The sequence below is a fragment of the Coturnix japonica genome, chromosome 7, assembly GCF_001577835.2.
Source record: "Coturnix japonica isolate 7356 chromosome 7, Coturnix japonica 2.1, whole genome shotgun sequence".
Taxonomy (NCBI): Eukaryota; Metazoa; Chordata; class Aves; order Galliformes; family Phasianidae; genus Coturnix; species Coturnix japonica.
This window is the reverse complement of record NC_029522.1, coordinates 16,578,463-16,598,261: the sequence shown is the minus strand read 5'-3', so window position 1 is coordinate 16,598,261 and position 19,799 is coordinate 16,578,463. Positions and strand designations below refer to the sequence as shown.

Below are 19,799 nucleotides of genomic sequence, written 5' to 3'. Positions count from 1 at the left end.
GCAGACTGCAAAATGACCAACATATAATTTTTTAGGATGTAGAAGAATACAGAATTTCCCTCTTTGGTATCTAAAATAGATCTATAATTTGGCTTACGTACTGGGGTCTATTAGCCCTGAATGATTTCAGACATTAACATATCAAATGTTCACCACAGACTTTGGAAAGTCCTGTAGCAGCTTGCAGCCTGGACCCTGAAAGCAGATGATGGACATTTTAAAAGTAATTGGAGGGGGAAAAAAGTGGTCTTTTTCTTTGTAGTAATGTGAAATGTGAAGCCTTGTAAGAGTAAGAGTTGTATGCTGCTGATAAACATCTTATCTGTCTTACTTAGCCAAACAGGTCTGCATGAGAAATTACTGAATAAGTAACACAACACAAAGACACCATGGAAACTAAGGACAATTAAAAAAAGAAGAAGAAAAAAGAAAAAGTCTGTATATAAGCATATTTATCTAATCAAAAGAACATTAAGCAATTATTTCTCCAAGAGTTATAAACTTAGACCATTTCTTTATTACCAGATAATTTGATTCTCATAGAAAAACACACAAAGCATCATTCAGCAACATGGTTCTATGATATAGTCACTGTTGGTAAATAGAGGCTTTTCTTATGCTGAGGTGAAAGGAAATAACATCCTTAAAATTATAGCATCAAATGGCTGCTACATAGTTTCAGACATTCATATTAGGCCTTAGAATTTCTGTAGAAGAAAGCAATAGTAAACCTTAATATGTTCATGTGTTTAATAAAATATGGTTACTGTATCTTCTGCCTGCCCCAGAACTGCATATTAGCCATATTTGGTTTTCATTAGTTGGCTTTACTGAACGTGATTACACTCAGACCAATTCTCCCTCCCAGTATAACTTAGGATTTCATACAATAAAATTCATACAATTTTTTTAAAAATAAACTGTAAATACAGTAAGAGTTGGCAACAAGCCTGACCTGCAGTAGCATGGCTGAAGTCAGAGTATTTTTTAAATCAGCTTGAAGCAAAAGAATTGCTCTATCTGTGCAGCTAGATGCATACCTTTTAATAGGCATGCCAGTCAATGCAGACTTTTAAAAGCACTTGGCTTATTATCTGTTTCTTTCAGCACTGTAACATGGTTCACTTAGTCTTCACCATATGGACACCAACTGATTTGAGGTAATACATATGGCAGACATCCCACATAGATGCCTGCATTAAAAATGGCAGAAGATATTAGCACAAAATGTAAACCATCTTGAGTTTATACATCCGATCTATTATTGAGATACTCAACTAAAAAGGGAATTTGCTTCTCAAGAGCATATCTGCATCATTTAAAAGTCTTAAAGTCAGCCCAGGAACAATGAGCACGTTTATAATGTAGGAGGAACAATCTCCAGTGTATGAGTTTCCTCATCACTTTTAAAATCCATCATATGAGACTTAAGCAAATGGTTCTCTTTTACAAAAATTCTCTAAATTAATTAATTAAATAAATAAAAGCAAGAGGAGATGAGTGATGCAGACACAAAAACTAGTAATTCAGAAATCACTGTGTCAGAGGGCTTGATTGTTTTAATTCCTTTCAATTTAAGTGAGAAAAGAAGTCCCCTACCCCACTTATCTCTGGAAAGCAGCTGACATACTTATGCCTTATCCACTACTGCAAACTTCTGTTCCTTCTACAGCCTGTGACAAGTGAAATAGCTGACTTATTGGTGGTAAATTTACTAAAGAAACTCAATCATGTAATTTCTTTACACAGACCAAAGCCACCAAAAATGAGAATTGTAACTTCCTCAGTCCTCGCAGTCACATCTATCAGCTCTGCTGTAGTGCATGCTCAGTCCATAACTTTTATAAATGTTAACAATAATTAATACAAAACTAGCAAAAGTCACAATCTTATCAGTTAAGTATAATTTCTGATTAGTTTTACAACTGACATTTATACAGTGTTATATAGTTTATCTCCAAATCTGAACAAGATGAAGAACTTGGATAAAGTTTTTCAGTTGAGGTACTCTTAACAGCAGTTTTGTTTGGGTCAATCCATAAATCAACAACATTTTTCAGCAAGTTGTGTTTTCATTTTTAGGTGGCATTTCTGTCACTCAAAACTCTATTGTAATTTTGCAGAACAGAGAGTTCCCTGTCATCGTACTGAAAGGCCCCATTCAAGTCTAATGCAGCAGACCTAATACTTCCAACTACCTCTATGTATCAAGTATGAACATGTCATCAAGTTAGAGAACAAGGTATAAGGCAGGTATAAGTTCGAAAGTAACATGACTATAGAAATTCTAGGGCTCGATATTAGTGATAGTAAAAATTATTGAAATTTAGAAGAAAAATACTAACCAATATACTGTAATGTATCTGTTGGGGGATCAAAATCGTTTACTGAAAAACATAGAATTTCCTGACTAATTTTCCTCAGGATCATAACTTTCTTCACCTTCTTCATCACTGCCATTTGAACAGTTAGTAGTCTTGATATTGCTGCTTTCACAATCTTTATCTTCATCATCTTCATTATTCCCAATGGCAAGTTTCTGTGAACCTTCTGTCATAAAAACATACAAAATTATTCTTTGCCGCGCTACATTTTATATTAGAGAGGTTTAAAGAAGACAAGTAAGGAAATTAGTTTAACCTATTTTCAATTAAATCATTTAAATACCAATTAACCCTTTCTAATGAGTGAAGAAATCTCTCCAATGATTGTGTGGCAGACAACAGAGTTAAAACTGTGAAGTTTGCTTGTATCCTGAGATATGCTGTGACTACTTTGCACTTGGAATTGGCTTAACAAAGCTCCAAAGTCAGCACAGCTGGTCACCAGAATATCACTCGTTTATGGGCAAACGCTTGGATGAATTAAGCCACTGTTTAAGCTTCTTTATTGTTTCTCTTTCCTGTAGCTACATAACAGCAAGGGAATGGGAGAAAATTCCACCCTCCTTACGCTGCTCCAGGTGTCTATATATCCTAACATATATCCATATATCCTAACACGACTAAGAAGTCCTGATCATGAATAAGTGCTGTAAGCTAAACTTAGTACAGAAGGGAAGAAATGCAAACCTAAACCAGACTTGGGAGTATCCAAAGATGTCTTAAAGTAATTATTCCTCCTTCTTTGTAATATGTTACAGAATTCTGAGGGACTTCTTTGAGATTAAATTTTTTTTAGCCTAATATGCATTTCAAGACAAGCATGGCAAACACTTTGACATAATTCAATTGCCATAATCATGGTTAAAAAAATAAAGCACAATCAGATGTCACTTTGTGAATATACTGAGTTCCTCTGCTAATTGTTACATTCTCCGCTGGAAGTTTCCTGCCCAAGTGCTAAGCCTATTTTTGAATATTCCTCTTCTACTTCAGTGCAAAGTGATTCAGATTAGTTTATGATCTTAATGCTTTGGACTAAGCTCGCTGACATCATACTGACACAGGTAATGGGAGCTCATCTGGCCCATACCACCTGTTCTGAGTTTCTAAATTCACAAGATTTGACTCTCCCCCCACCACCACTCCCTTAATGTACGGTTACATTAATAATTGTGATTAAACATCAACAACTTGAAAATTTTTACCACAGCTATTTTATTTTTTAGCCCAAGGCAGACTATTTATGATATTGAATATGCAGATTTAATTAAAATATAACCTTAATTATTGTCTTTTAAAACATAAAATCAGGTTCCTAGTAGTACAATAATTTACCATGTTTAACCATCAAGAGCAAAAATGTCCCTACAATAAAATACTTCAGCTGTGATTCTCAAACTTACTCATCAACAGCTGTATTTCAAGAAGAGGAGAAAGCTGCTTGGCTTCAGTGTTTTCTTGTTCTCAGATCAGAACTGAAATTTGACAGCATAATATATTACCAACATGCATGTGATGACACAGGCAAACAGAAAAGTGGCAATAAGGCTGTCATTTGTGGTTCATAAAAGAGCAATTATACCAATGAAAAATTGTACATGTGCATAAATTGAAACTAGATACTCATAATTTGAAGAATGTCAAGCCAACCGTTGCAGCCAGTACTTCTGAGTAGCACTGAAATTTTGGTTAAGTGATTACAGTGAAAAAAAGTGATTTCTCCATCAATGGCATTAGTAATTTCAGATGAAACTTCAATTCTAGCATTAAGATGGAAGAAGACAAATGGCATACAAAAGCAAGAAGATTATAAATAAATATAATTATAACAACAAGCTGAAAATTCAGTTATCAAGTCAAATCTGAAAGAAACCCCAAACTGGTAAGACACAAAAAACTTGAACCTTATTTTGCGTACAATATGCACACAGAAACCATGAAGTATGCAGAACAAATCTAATTATTATTATTATTATTTTTTACCTGAAAGAATAGTCTCTGTATTTTCCTTAACAGACAACCACCTTACTCTTCTCACATCCCTAACATATCCCTTTTGTTTCAGAAGAACCATCTTACCTTTTACAGTTCAGATAGCAAACTGAAATCATACTATCTCAGGTTCTTAATTACAACTAGCTTTGAAGCCTTCTGGTTTGATGATAAACCAAAGGAAGTATTTCTAAGACCAGTATTTGCATACTTTTCCTCAATTTATGCAAGCTGGTCCAATAAAAGACAATATCTCTGCACTATGCACCATGCTCATGTCTTTATTGCAAACATAAAAATGCTGCCACAGGAGTCATTTGCACATTTGTTCTTTGCTTGCTGGTATGACAAATAGTTCATAATACAATGGGAAAAGGAATACATTCAGTAAAAATGCTTGGCAGAGATCCTATCCACAGTGACCTAAATTTGGTGATTCCATTTTTCTGTTTTTCTACTTTTTTGTTTTGTTTTGCGGTTTTTGGTTTTTTTTGGTTTTTTTTTTCCCCCACTTTGGAATGGACCTTGACAATTAAATCTCTGTGGGCAGAAGAAACTGAAATGGAATTTCTAAAATCCTCATCATCTGCAAGTACTCCAGATACTCAGATTTCACTTCGTCTGTTCCTGTGTACAGGGAAAAAGGAACTAACTTGGTAAAGGCTCTTCTGAGGAGACTGAAATATATTCACCCACTATGAATATACAACTTCCTGTCTTTGTTCAACTTGCCTGATTTCTGACTTCCAGATACAAGTCATGTCAACAAGGTTTTAATAACTGATCTTTGCGTTACTTTCAAAACTACTGATTAAGGTGTACATTCCAGAAACCAACAAATAAGTAATCTGTATCTATTGTCTGTTGAGATATAAAATAACACTTCTGTGGAAGAAGAATTTCTTTATGGTTTATTTCCTTATTCCGGATCTTAACTGTCTGCCATATGTTATTGATGCGAGCACAATTGCAGACTCCCCAGTTTCAGAAAACACTAACTTTAATTTGGCAGAAATTGTTATGTAGCATCCACCACTGGGTGTTAATTGCACATCAGCCTAGCTATGAGGTATCCACCAAATATTCATGGAATTCTGTAATCACTGGTAAAAACCAAATATTTTCCTTCTGTTACCATATAAAAGACTATTCTCCACAGAGCTACATTCAGGAGATAACAGGTCTGAAAAACATGGTTTTCATAGTCTGAAGTATGTTTACAGGCAAATGCTTTACAGAGATAAGCACACATCCCAGGGGTGAGCATTTCTCCATAAAGCCAGATATAAACAGGTGCCAGGATGGCATGTTCAGACCTGAGGAAAAAAAAGTTCTTTCGCACGACTGAGGTGCACAGATACTGCTTAAAACGTTTACTATAAAATAATCCATCACAAGCATCTCATTTTGACATTCCCTATGGAATGTGAGTAGGCTGTTAAGTAAATTCAAATCTTAGCTACGTGCTTTTGTTGAATCTGGGGAGCACTGCTGGATTAATTCTTATTTTTCATACTTTTGGACAAAACATTGTCTATGTATAGGAAGATATTGTCATTGGTGGGAATAAATTAAAAAAAAAAAATGAAAAAACCCAAGCATATAAATATAAGAAATACTAAATTTTTCCTCTTTTTCCCCCACTGAATTTACCTGTAATGAGGTTTGACAACCACAGCTGTAAAAACACCAATGTAACCACCCTAGTACTAAATACTGATTCTCTACAGAAGACTGGGTTATTTGAAAAATGAATAAACATGTCACACAAATACTTTGAAGGACAAAAAAGTAGTTCTAATCATGATGTCATGCATTTGTAATCTCCTGAAACTGAAAATTCCTCAGCAATAAAGTTGCAGAAAGCAGCAGACATGTTGCTTGCTAACTTCCTGCTTCCTACGCAGCAAAAGGATTTTTTAACAAGCCTTCTCCTACCATCCAAGCTGTACAGGGAATATGATGAATAATGAATTTTCTCTTTGCAATTAATTCCAAGGCAACTCAGATCAAAGGTGGGTTTGCAGACAAAGAATACATCCAAATTTTAGGACGTCTACTTCTGCAGCCATTTCCAGCAGACAAAGCTCAGCCCATTTTCACTGGCTGCCCACTATGTTGCTCTTCTCCCCTCTGTCTGTGCTCACCTTGGGCAGTGGCAGATCGCGCTGACTGCAGCCACTTCATCTGCACCACCAGGCTCTTCGGCAAACCTATTCTGTAACAGCAAGTCATGCCGGGATAGGAAATAACAGATTCCCTGCTCTTCCTGCTAAATGTGCAACTCCAGGCTCTGGGCAGGAACTGGGGAAGGGAGCTGCAGCAGCCACAGTGCCAAGATTTCTTGCTTGGCAACGCTATCAGTCACCTCCTGCCGACTGACCTGCTGCTGACCAACCATCCGAAGTGCTGGACTGCCTCAATGGTTCAGAGGATTTAAGAGGATTTTTGGTTTGGGGCTGTATCATGGCCAAAAAGGTTATGATCTGAGCTCCAGACCCAAGAAAAAAAATCATTATTTTGCATGCTTATTCTTCACTTTATATGTGTATATACACATTTAGAGAAAAAAAAGCTGTGCTAAAGCTTTCTCTCTTTACCTGGTATTCCACAAGGTTTCCCTTCATCTTTCAAGTTCTAACCAGTAACTTCAAAAGTACGAGTATAATGGAATAGTGAAATGGCAGAAATACATTCATTTAAAAGGAGTTTAATAACTACCCCTGAGTTTCTGTGCCCTCATGCCCATTCCAGAAGTGTTTGAGGCTCCTGAATAGCACACATGAACACTCAGATCAGAATGACCTCCAGTTAAAGGTCTCTAAATTTTCTAGCCATGTTTATCAAAAGGATTAAAATTAAAAAACATTAAAAAAAAAAGTCACAGAACATGAAAATGTTGAGGTTCCTATAATGTAACTCACACAATATTAGTGGTTTTTTATTTGATCTTAATAACTGTCAAGCAAAGGACAGATTAAAAGAGTTCATCCACATATTCCCAGTCTCTCAAAATTAACTGGGTGACAAATGATTACATTATCAAACTCTAATTGCTTAAAAAAGCATGTAATAGATCACCTGCAAAACCAAAGACTTCTTACCCCAGCATTGCTTGAACTGATTCAGCAACCACTTCTGAAAAGCCAGCATGGAACAGCTGCTTCACATTTGGTTCACCTAATGCAAGTTTTGTTCCTCAGCTCTAGGTCTTCCTTACCTGAGGATGGATAGTGACGTGTTTTAAAGTTTCACTTCACATGTGCACCACCAAAACACTCAGCTCCACATTTACTTAGATTCTCCTGGTTAAATAATAACCATATTAAAATAAGTACTATGACAAAAGTTAAATGGTGCCAATAATGTATCTTCTGGCCTGCAGAAAGGTGATTTTAAAATTTTGTCTCTTTACTCTGCAAACCAAACCAGTAACTCTAAAAAGTGTTAATTTTCCACTTACCGTTTGTATTACTGAATTCCTTAAGCAGTAGAAAAAAATCTGTAATTTCAATACAAATGCAGAGAAAGACACAAATGGAATCTTCAGCATCATTTCATCGTCTGCATGGATATTGAGAGCAATAAAGTTTAGCTCATCATTCAATAGAATACCTAAACGAGAAACAAATCTATTGCTATAAAGGTGGTGTGCATCTCAGTCTTGGAGTAAGCAGCTGCTCATGCTATTGATCTCTGTTGTTTGTAAACAATTGTGCCAAATAGAAAATTAAAGCAAGCAAACAAATAAAAAAAAAAACCCACAACACAACCCAGCATAAATATATTTAACAGAACTACCAGGATTTGTCCAAATAGATGTGCAACATCAAAACAAATTACTGGTGGTTTTTTAAATTAGATTTTATATATTGGCTCCACGTGTTTCACCCAGTGACAGCTACTGAAGTGATTTATTGATATCAATGCCTAATTCAGAAAAAAAAAATTAAAAATCCAAGAAGCAAGCAAACTAAATGACACAAAGAAAGCAAACCAGGACCTCCTGGTGCCACCTCCAAGCTCTGGAGGTGGGCTTCTTCCCCGCCCCCTCAGCAGAACTCCTCAGTTGCACAGTGACATGTGTGCTTTCACCCCACCCTGTTGTTACGCATGCAACCGCAGCATGCACTGTGTCCTCATGAGATCACTGAGACTTAAATGTGTGCTTAAATGGATTTCTCTGTGGATTTCTTGGTAAGCAAACCACATGAATGCTTCTGTTATGCTCTTTAACATTTATGAGGTGCTAGAATTTGTAATTACTGTTTCTGGTGGTCTTGATTTTCCAGCATTAGCAAACCACCAGCGCATTCTTATTTCACATCACCAGTGGATTATTATAACACAGCAATACAGAACAAACGTAAAGTGACTTAAAAAGTGCACAGTATGTAGGACTGGATGATGGTCAATGAGGGAACGATGGGGTGTTGTGCAGTCTGGAGATGACAGCAGAGAGACCCCCAGAAATTACTGTGAGTTTGAAATGAAAAAGACTGATTGCACTTTCACAAAATGCTTAACCTAAATAATGCTTCCAGCAGCTACAAATAAACCCTAACTTTTCCTCAACTCCAACAACAGCATCAGTTACATAACCCCATAAAATCAAAATACGACATTTGAATGTAAAGCTTGGAACAAAAATTCACACACACACAAAAAGAGCTTAAATTTTGACACATCACAAAACTGATGCCAAGCGCTACCCTACTTAACCTGCTCTGCCCTTCAGAATGTGCACTTTTTATTATAATTCTAATTTGGTCCACTGGGTGGATTGCTCCTCTTTTATCCACTAGGCTTGATCAAATCAGTGCAATACAAGAACTGCTGATGCATGAAATGATAGGTCAATGTAACCTTGTCATGGAGTAAGGTCCCTGCAAATCACAGTAAACAAATAAAAGAGTTCATTTTATGCTCTGGGTTTTAGGCAAAGATTTCTAAAAAAATCAGGTACATTTTTACTTCAAATATTACATATCGCTACATACTTCTACACGAAAAACTCATTTAAATAATTTATTAACATACAATAATAGAGGAAAAATACAAATAAATGGTGGTTGTAGTGGCCATTAAAATACCCCCTTCATCCACCATTGGACATTCCCAGATTGGTGTATCTGCTTTCTTATTGTGGTCTTTGTACAAAAAAGGCTTTGCAATGTCTTTTGACATTGAGACTTGCTTTTGTTTTCTTGTCTCACCCATTGCACACGTCTCTAGAGTAAGCTGTTCAAAACACCAAGCACTGTACATTTAGAGTTATCTTTACACATAGATCTGCTTTTGCAGACTGTCCTTTCTCATTTTGAATTAGTTTTCACAATAAAATTAGTTTTAGATTGCTAAAGACCCAACTTATTTAAAACTAGACTTGTCTTTGAGATGATTAACAATCATATAAGAACTCTGTAAAACTATTATAAAGGCAGTCAAAAACAGAACTAACACACCAGCAGTCACATACTAAGACACCATCCCTTAAAAGCTTTCAGAATCAGCTACATGTTTATATGCCTGTGTGAACATGTACACATGTACACAAGTTTCTATGGACCAAGGGTGGGAAACACGACTGATAAGGATGGCATTGCAGAGTTCTGTGAGTGTAAACTCACACTAATTTTACACAGCAACAGCAAGAGTACTTTTTAAATTTATAATGGTATTTCATTCCTGCTGTCCCTCCATTCAGAAAATTAACACTGTTTTGTTCAGTTAATTTAGTAATGTTACTCTTTGGAATGAAAGTTAGATCCGAGATATATTCAAGCCAAGAGTCATGTTGTCCCAGGGTCATAAACTGTTTTACATTGTTAGAATCAGTGAATGGAAAAATACTTAGATGCTTATTTTATAATAAATAAATAAATTTAAAATATGCATGTAATACACAGCTACATAGTTTTACAAGAAAATATAGTGAAAAATAATTTCTGTCTTAAATATATCATTTATGTTTATACATTAATAGGGAAAAGAGGTGTTGGAAACAAGTGTTGAAAAGATTTCATTTTTCATTTGGGAGACAGGAGGGAACACACACATTCTGCTGATAGATATCTCAAGTAGGAAACTCCTGTCAGAGCCATTTTTCAGAAAGTGGACATGTCAACTACACTACCTACACAGTGAAGCCCAGAGACAGATCTGTGATACAGTGCCATAATTCATTTTTATCAGGGTCTGCCTGGCCACACTAAAGACAAGATATTAGATGTTACTAGTATTTACTGAAAACAAAACCTGAAAATTCAAATAAAGATAATAGATAGTAAAATAAGCCATATATGTTCTTACAATTATGTTAACAGCAAATACACCTGCCCCTGTTTTAAGAAAAGACTTGGAAATTAGAAACTTTAACTTTTATTTAAAAAAAAAAAAAGCCTAAAATATTATATGTAGTCACAGATATCTCATAAGAAAATACTGTTCTGGTATTTCAAAAACTAGAAAACACAACAAACCAAAACACCTTTACAGAAGCTTGGTGAGCACATCCACTATACAATCTATTAGAGTCATATGAAGGCACCTATGAATAAAACAAAACAGTTTCCTTTAATGTTAGGCTGAAAGATCCTATGACAGTACCCACCCACCAAAAAATCATATTAACATTCTACAAAACTATCTGTAGCTTAGCTGGGCCAAAAATACAGTCATTATTTAGTAGTCGGTATTAAGTACATATGAATTTCCCCATAGCAAACAGATCAGAAACTCAGTAAGGAAAGCAGAATCCCTCAACAGGCAGTAGCTGAGCGTCCCTCTGCTCTCCTTGCCAACACTGGCATTTGTAAGTACTTTCCCTGACCGCTCTCTCACTTTGAAGTGGCCCAAGCAAGCCATATTTCAGCTGCTAGGCCCTGGCCTCCCTCACAGAAGGCACACAGCTGTCAGGGAAGTGCAGTGTTTTATACTGGAATTTCAGGGAAGGACCAGACCCTGCTCCTTTAAAAGTCAGAGAAAGTTTTTCCATTGACTTAATTAGGAGCAGAAGGAGGTCCAGAGAAGCAAGTTTCTTCAACAGCATGCATCTTTCAATGGAATAAAGAGTCAGGCAGGAAAACAGACGGGTAGGAACAAGTACCAGAGCTACCATCTGAGGAAGCGGCTGAACCTCAGACTATCTCATTGACATCCCAGATGTGGTCCTAACTTAATATTCTGACAATAGATGAGAAAAGCCACCATGCTGTGAGGTAGCACAATGTGGTGTCCGCCCCTCTGCCTGTGGGTTGCTAAATATGTGCTACAAGGCCTCTCCTGCAACAGATACCTACAACAGCATGAGCAGGTAACCAGCATGGTGTCATGAAGTCAAAAACTTCTTCAGCGTCCAAGCCCAGAGCTGACAACAGCACCCACTGCATGCCAGACCTGCCTGCTGCCCTCTCCCATGCTCTGCACCTGACAGCCACCCAGGATCCCTCAGCTCCCCAGGATCTGCAAGTCTGTGGGGGCTCACAAGCAGGAATGAGCTGTGCAGGCAGAAACGGGGATTAAGACAAGAGAGCAGCAACTGGTTTAGCTGTCTCCAGTAGCACAGACTGAATGCTGACATATGTGTCTTGTGACAGAAGAGCACAGGAAGCTCACCACATCTTACATGTTACACTGGAAACATACATACATATATATATATGGGATCATAAAAAGTGCTAGGAAACCTGTTCTGAGAGAAATGGAGTATCATAAGGGCTGTCTCTTTCCAGCATTAACATCTCAGCCATTCTCATCTTTTTGTGTGCTGTAATAAAGGGACAAGATAAAAGTCAGGACTATCTGCCTGTCAAATCACATTTTATCCTTTTAAATTAAATCACCTTTCATGTTGAACAAGCATATAAAAAGGTTCTGAAAGCTGTAAACCTATATAATTAACTACTTTAACTCCAGAGTTTCCCAGTAATAGCAAAAAAGTTTCAGACTGCGTGTGCTATGTGTTGGGCTGTGGTAACTCCACACAGAGGTGCTGGGGTGCATGGCAATCTGCTGCCAGGCTGAGGGGCTGGTCAGGCATGGTTTTCTGCGGCAGCCCCAGACCAGCGGACATCGGGCAGATTGTGGAGCTGAAGGAGAGCTGCAGTGTCTATAGATACAAACCTGTCCAAGAGAGCATCACCAAGCCGTACAAATAACTTACCAAACGTACCAAAAATTGCTGTGAACCCACAAAGCATAAAAGCATTCGTAACAGGATAAGACAAACCCATGAAGAATCATCGTGCCCATGACTATTAAACACAACAAACCTCATCCAATTCCAGCTCAAGAAGCTCCCAAAGCACGATTCCCCAGAAGCAGAGCTGCCACACCAAGAGGAATGAATTCTTTTTATATGACTTGCTTTTAATCCTCTTTCCTTAAGCATCTGTTGCTGATAAGTGGGCTCCTCAATTGAACAGGCTTTGGTCTGGCTCATGAAAGCAACATATCTCTATTATATTCACCACTTTCCCTGAGAAAACCATTTGGGCCACCACTGTTCCTGGCTGCCAAAGGAACCTGCACTTCTGCAGCTCTTTCCTTTCTCTCCTCTTCCCTCAAAAACAAACAAAAAGGCATGACTGAAATTAACTTAAACAAGTACAACTGGGATAGCATTAATAATACTACTGGAGACGATTCTGGAGAGTGCGTAAAATATTCTGCCCCAGGAGCATTGGTCAGAGCACTGTTTAGGAGACTCAGAAGCTGTATCCTAGTGGTAGAGTGGTTATTAAGAAACTAACCAGGTAACCACTGAGGCCTAGGAGCCTAATTGTTCTGCTCTGTTGCCACAGGTCTCAAAAGCTGATGGAGATTAGCTGTGAAAACGATGTGCCACCTGTCTTTGGGTGGGTCTCAGGGCTGACCCTTCCTTTCTGTGAACCTCTTCAGCTGAGCTGTTTCTTATTCCACTTGGCTTAAAGTGATTTCCTAATGACTTACGTTAAATGAAAGTAAGCTTGGCTATATAAAAATACGAGAAAAGTGTGATTTTACATATTAGGATATTTAGAATTCAAAATTCAAAAATCCTTGGTATTAGAAATCATTACTGTAGATGCATCTGCATCTCACACTAACAAGCTTTAGTGTTACATTCACATTACTAGGTTAGGATTAACAGAGGATTGGTGCTGATGGGCAATTTAAAAGAAGCATTGCAACTTTTGAAAAAGAAATACTTTTCGTCAGCCTATCTGCTACAGACATATCTTTTCCTTTTCAAAATTCTGATTCTGGATTGTAACTGGTGTATTGGAAACTTTTATACACAGAAAAGCAGAACAGAGAGTAGGATGGCCACTTAGTTTGCTTCTGACTGCGTAAAACTTCATGGCTTAACCAAAGAGAAGGACATCTCCTGCAGGCAAAAAAACAGATGAGACTTTTTTATGCTTTTGATTTACCATTTTGAATAAATGATGATAGATAAAAGTGATACCATTCCATAAAAAAAAGTGCTGTGGAATCAGCAGCAAGTCAAGAGGTTTGGTTCTTTGATTAAGGTTTTTCATGTGGCATTGAGATGGTAGGAACTCAGTCATTTCTGTAGAGAGATTTCATGAGAGAGACTGTTCTTACTGCTTTTGAGATCAAGAGTAATACATTCAGGACATATTAAGGATGGTACATTACATAGTCTATTAGTTTTAAAGGGGTGAGGCATGCCTATAATTGGAGGAAATCTTGGTTGGATCATTTATCTTATTCTGTTTCATAAAATGTGCTTTGCTGTATGCTGTGCTTTCCTCTTTCACATTTTAAACAGGAAGGATTTTTTTTTATTACATTGAAAGAACAAATAATTAACACATAATTGGCATATGCTCCATAGGTAGAAAATAGCACAGGCTGTGATGTGATTTAATAGCCTGGCCGTGGAGGCTGGAAGAGATGTGCTGCATCCCCAGACTACTGCTCCCCAGAAGGAACTGTGCATTCAGAGACACAGTTCCTCACCCAGTGACAGTGGGTAACTGCAGCAATTCCCTTGAGAGATCAAGCTCCTTTTGTCAGAGCACACAGCCAGCTAAGAGATTTTTTGAGAAAACAGAACCACATCCAGAGCATCTCACCTGCTCCAGGGCAGCTCATGTCACTGTGGGACCTTGTGCAGAGAAGGAAACCACTGTGCACCCATACACAGCTCTGTCTCACTGATCTGTACAAAAACCACAGGGAATCTAAGCCCACACCATCATTCTAATTGTTTCTACCAACATCTAAGTTTTACATCTTTGAAAGCATGTGTATCTTAATTAGGAGCTGGTTCTCAAGCGTATTAAAAAGCAACTGAACAAACCAAATAATTGTACAACCCTAACACAACATTCTGAGTATTCCAACCATCTAATTGCCATTGCTTATTAGAACAAGTCCAAACTTATCCTCCTCCTTCCTCTTTCTTGAGCACAAAGTGGCAGAGGTTCTAACGCATAGATAAAAATCAGACACAAATCAAACACAGAGTGTTACAGCTGATACCTGACACCTGTTTTCATTCTAGCAGGAATTAGTGCATGTAATAAAAAGGGAAAGGAGGTTCTAATGTACTTAAGCACTTTACAAAGAATCATTTTAATGCAACATGCTACTCTGTTCTACTAGCTGTTTAATATTTAGCATTCCTATAGATTATTATTTTCTCCATTGAGAAAAATAACCGAATAGCAAAACTACAAAGTGCTCCTACGTTTCAGCACACTACAGTTACTGTGTTTAGTGTAGGAAACCTTCAGATGTGCAAAGTACTTCAAAATAGCATACATGCACACAAAATCTTTTGCAGGGTAGTGAATAGCACAACCCTGCAAGTGCAGTGCAGAAGCTGCAACACCCTACAGAGCTAGGGTCTGTACCAGACACTCTCATGAGCTCAGTGGGGTAGTTGTGGGGAGCAAATCAACTAAACACTTCCAAAAAGTCTTGTATCTTGCATCTCTCCTCTGCATTGAGGGAGCCAAGAAAGGAATTGGGACTCTCTTAATGTTGATGTTTGTGAGCATAAGCAAAGGGTTCTTCCTATTTTCCTCACCTGACTCAGCATGCAGTACAAAACACAGCTCGTACTCCCCAGCTCCTTTGTCTTCTGTTCACCCTCCTGATGAATAGTTTAATGACCTCCAGATCCACGAAGCTCTCTTCTCTTCTTCCAGCTAAGATCTTAATAAGGCCCTTATCATAGTTAAAAAAAAAATAAAAAAAATCCACCTCCCTGTTCTGTCACCCTTTGTATATTCAAGATAGCCCAGATGCAGCAGTTCCAGCATTTACATAGGCTAGCTGGTGGCTCTGGCCACTTTTAAATAGTGTTGCAGAGAACCTCCTTCCCTTAACAAGATTGCTCACAGCTGTTCCCTTTCTCTAATTTAACTGTTCTTAGCACAGAACACATGCCTGATGCTGGCACTTTGTAAGCAGCTTGCCAGTGCCATCACACAATTTATTCAAGTATTTTATTAAGAAGCTCAGACATAGCCTGAGGTCTCACATAGGCATATAAGAAGATTTGGTTAATATTTTGGAAAATATAAAAGTGTAATCTTTGCTTTCTTAAAACTATTCCTTTCATTTCTTTCAGAGCAAATGAACGAGATGAAGTCAGCAGAGACACACTACTGCAGGATCGTGTAATGCTGAGAAGAATGGACTTCCTATATTTGGCTCCTGAAGTGAACACACAATGTTTTGTAACATGCTCAGTAAGCAGCTGTCATGCGTTTGACTGCTCTTTGCAGGGATCAGCAAAAGCAAAACGCTACCACTGCTCCTGGTCATTCTAGAAGGCAAATGATTTTGATGCAAGTCAGAAAAAGAAAGCCACTTGCACACTCCTTTGGGATTGATGTGCAGTAGCTGAGAACACCTGACAGTCTCAGTTTGTTATCTTCCCTGGATAATCTTTGATGAGGGAACTGTGTGCATTTTCCTCTCTCTTCTTCACATGTGCATCCTAGACTTATGGGGAGCTGTCTAAAATAAGGGAGAATGTGGCAACGTGACTGATAGCTCCCTTCCATTCAGACGAGAGATCTGCATGTGGAGATCACAGGCACACCATCTGATCCTGAGTGAAGCATGTGGGATATGACCTCAAGTGAAGATATGGGCTCTGGTCTAATAAAATTTCTTTTAGCCAGCTTTATAATTAGAGCCTGTTTTGCAAGTGTGCTCTATGATGGCTGGTTCATGTTAAAAAGGAAAATGAAAAATGTTTTTGAGTAGGGTAGAGGTTAATACTGGTATTTTGTTTAAACAGCTCAATACTGCTGCAAGGACAGGGACTTGCAGATAACAGGAATTTATTTTTACAGATACTCCACCTTCTGACAGCACAAAATCATAGGCACATGCTGTTGATTCTGAAGAAGCTGGTGATGTGGATATTTGAAGGCAGAAATATTTAACTTATGACTATCATCATAGTTTAGCATATTTGAATATGATTTTTCCAATTGTGGTTCATCCTTCCTCCCATACTAAATGCTATGGTCACATCACACTCACTTAAGACATCTCTGTCACTGTCATGGCAAAAGTCTGTGATTCCCTGGCAAGATGATACTTCTAACACTAAGAAAGTTTGCTGTTTGTTATGGGACAGGTTAGCAGGAAGGACAAATTATGATGTTGCCTAAAGTGAGTTACTTGCTAAGTACAGGCAACATGGCCGGCAAAAGCAGCAAGTGCTGCACTAGAGAAGGGGGACTGAGGTGAGCTAGGTGAAGGCTAGATTGTGAATTTCCTACCTTCAGGCAGATTGTGTATTTTATTAGGCTAGAGGGAACAACTAAATCCAATGAGTAATAAATCTATACTCACTTGAGGATGGAGCAGGCCAGGGTTTGACCACATGTTGCTGCATGCACTATTATGCCAGTCACGGGGCGGGGTGGGGGGGGGGAAGGGAGGGGAAGTGCGAACACAACAAAATACATATAATGTGTATTTCTATGATTCTGTGACTATAACATCTGCCAAAGACTGGGCAGTAGATGCAGCTGTACAGGCAGGGCAGCACTTCTGCTGGCACAGCTTCTCTTTTAGCCTAGAGGAGGGGAGGAAAATGTGCAGGAGAAGAAGGGTTGCTCTAGTGATGCACACACTACAATGGCTTCTAACTTATATTGTTATACAGGTAAACTGCTCCTTGTTTAGACAGAGCTGAGTGGGAACAGTGATCATAAGCCAGATTATTATGATTTCTTTGACAGTTCAATTATGTCAAAGGAAGTTTGTGCCTTACTGCCACTGATGGAGAAATCTGAACACATACAATTCTGTAAAAGGTCTCTGTATCACCAAAGGGTGTGCTTGGACCATTTATGAGTGCTGACTCAGGTCATACATCAGTACAAACTCACCAAATATTTGAAGCACCTGGCCACCTACTTCAGAGCTCAGCAGCACAGGATTCCCCGCACAGCCACCTGTGGGGGAGACGGATCCTTACCACATCCCTGTATGCACAGTAAGCACACAGAACCTAAGCACTCAGCTGGGCTTCTGTGACAGGCATGGCTGAGCAGAGGTCTGACTGCCAGCTGGGTCAGAGATGTGCTGGGATTTCATGAGTGCTTCAGTGAATGTCTTCCACAACAAAATTAAGAGATGAGAAGAAAAATCAGTGACCTCCAGGTCAAAGGCCAGATTTCCCTATCCGTAATCTCCCACTGAATTGTCACAGTAACAAGGTCAGAACTCAGTATTCGTTACCCATAAATGAACACGCACTGTATGACTTGAAATCAGTTGAAGGTGAATATTAACAAGAAATAAGAACAATAATCTTTTTAAAAAGAACCTTTGAATTACACACAACTCTGCTAGCGGTTTGCTGTGATCAAAGCCATTCAGTCCACCAGTGCAGGGCTTTGGATCCTTCTTATAGTTGTGACACTTACCTGAGGACTGGGAGCCTGGTCAGACACCTCCTGGTCCTCGGTGCAGTTTACATGCAAGGCTACTGAAGGTACCTGTGAGGCAATCCTTTTGCATAAGTATTTTTAATAGGCTTGTCAGGAAAATCTACAAGGTGACTTCATCACGTGCTAGAGTGGTGGGCCACAGGTCTCTACCAGGGAATTCACAAGAATTTCATAAGAGGTTGGAAATAATCGCAGAAACTGAAAGCGGTAAGATTTGATAACAAACTCAGCATTATTCTTATGTTTATCCCCACTTAGTGCTGGGATAGGCTCACAAGTTCTACAAAATAACAAGGCTGATTAAAAAGTGCCCAGATGTCCCATAACCACCTGAACAGAGAGAAGGATTTACTCTACTAAGGAACTTGAGTTATCTACCAGAGCACTTGCGATATCACTGAGCAGTAGTAGCACATGCATTTTGTCTGATATAATTCTCAACGTCATCTTTTTATAGTCCCCTACTTCTTCAGCATTTACAAATCAATTTTAGAAATAAGTGCAAAGTTACAAACTGAAAAGTTGTAGTTACTGTAAAACTTCATACAATCTCTCAAATAATTTAATGTTTAAAAATAATAATAAATAAATGCACCTGAGGTTTAGTATGGAAAGAAGGATCCTGTTGTGAGTTTCTAGGGAGGACACATCTCACAGTGTAGGTTGAAAGAACTGCTGGCACGTGTCTTCAGGATCCAGCAGAAATATACAAATGCATCATAGCAACAGTGAGTGGAGACAGAAATTTACAATAGGAAATAAGGGGAGCTGCATGGTTTGGTGTCCAGACACAGAAATGGGGGCATCTGTGAGACAGGATCCATCCAGAACAATGACAAAAATCACCTAAGGTGGCTTAGCATGCTGGCCTATATTCTGATTTCATGCAAAATTTCCCATTTCCTAATAAAGCAGATTTCTCGCCATGTAACTAGTGGAGCAAGGGTCACTATTTCAGCCAGAGCTGGTAGTTTTTCTGGTATTATAAGAGCACATTTTAGCACCAAAAGATTTAAAAGAAAACCCTTTACCTTTCCTGAAACAAAAGCCAAGCCCACGTTCTGTCCTTTTCACTTACCTTATGAACAACACATCTTTCTTTCATCTTCTAATGTACCTGGAAAGTAAACCCTTGGCAGCTATGTTTATTATCACACAACAGTAGTTGAGAAACTCCTATTTTTATCTTGTTCCATGAAATACAGTTTTATACTCTTGTTGCGCTACTGCAGTGAGGATCCGATCAGTGCAGACCAGAAGGTGAATTCTGCAGCCCCCTCTCAGGTGAAAGTCTGATTGAAACCAACATGACAGCTTGGTTGAGATGGAGCCCCAAATTAGGCTCACATGATTTTGCCCTTAATTAAAAGTAACTGGATAACAACATCTTAAAAAAAATAATAATAAAAGGTCTGGAGAGCAAAGTTTTGTTAATATTGTCAGTTTAAAGGTTTGTCAGAGTGCAAAGGCCACTTATTAATACAGA

At 38.3% G+C, this 19,799-nt stretch overlaps 1 long non-coding RNA gene across 1 annotated transcript; it reads right to left on the bottom strand.

The window, feature by feature from the left end:
* Window positions 1-494: 494 nt before the first annotated feature.
* LOC107316718 lies at window positions 495-11,703 on the bottom strand. The gene is made up of 2 exons (XR_004307910.1): window positions 7,481-11,703; window positions 495-2,550 (listed from the first exon to the last, which is right to left on the bottom strand). It is a non-coding gene; the product is annotated as an uncharacterized LOC107316718 (long non-coding RNA).
* Between the last annotated feature and the right edge of the window lie 8,096 nt (window positions 11,704-19,799).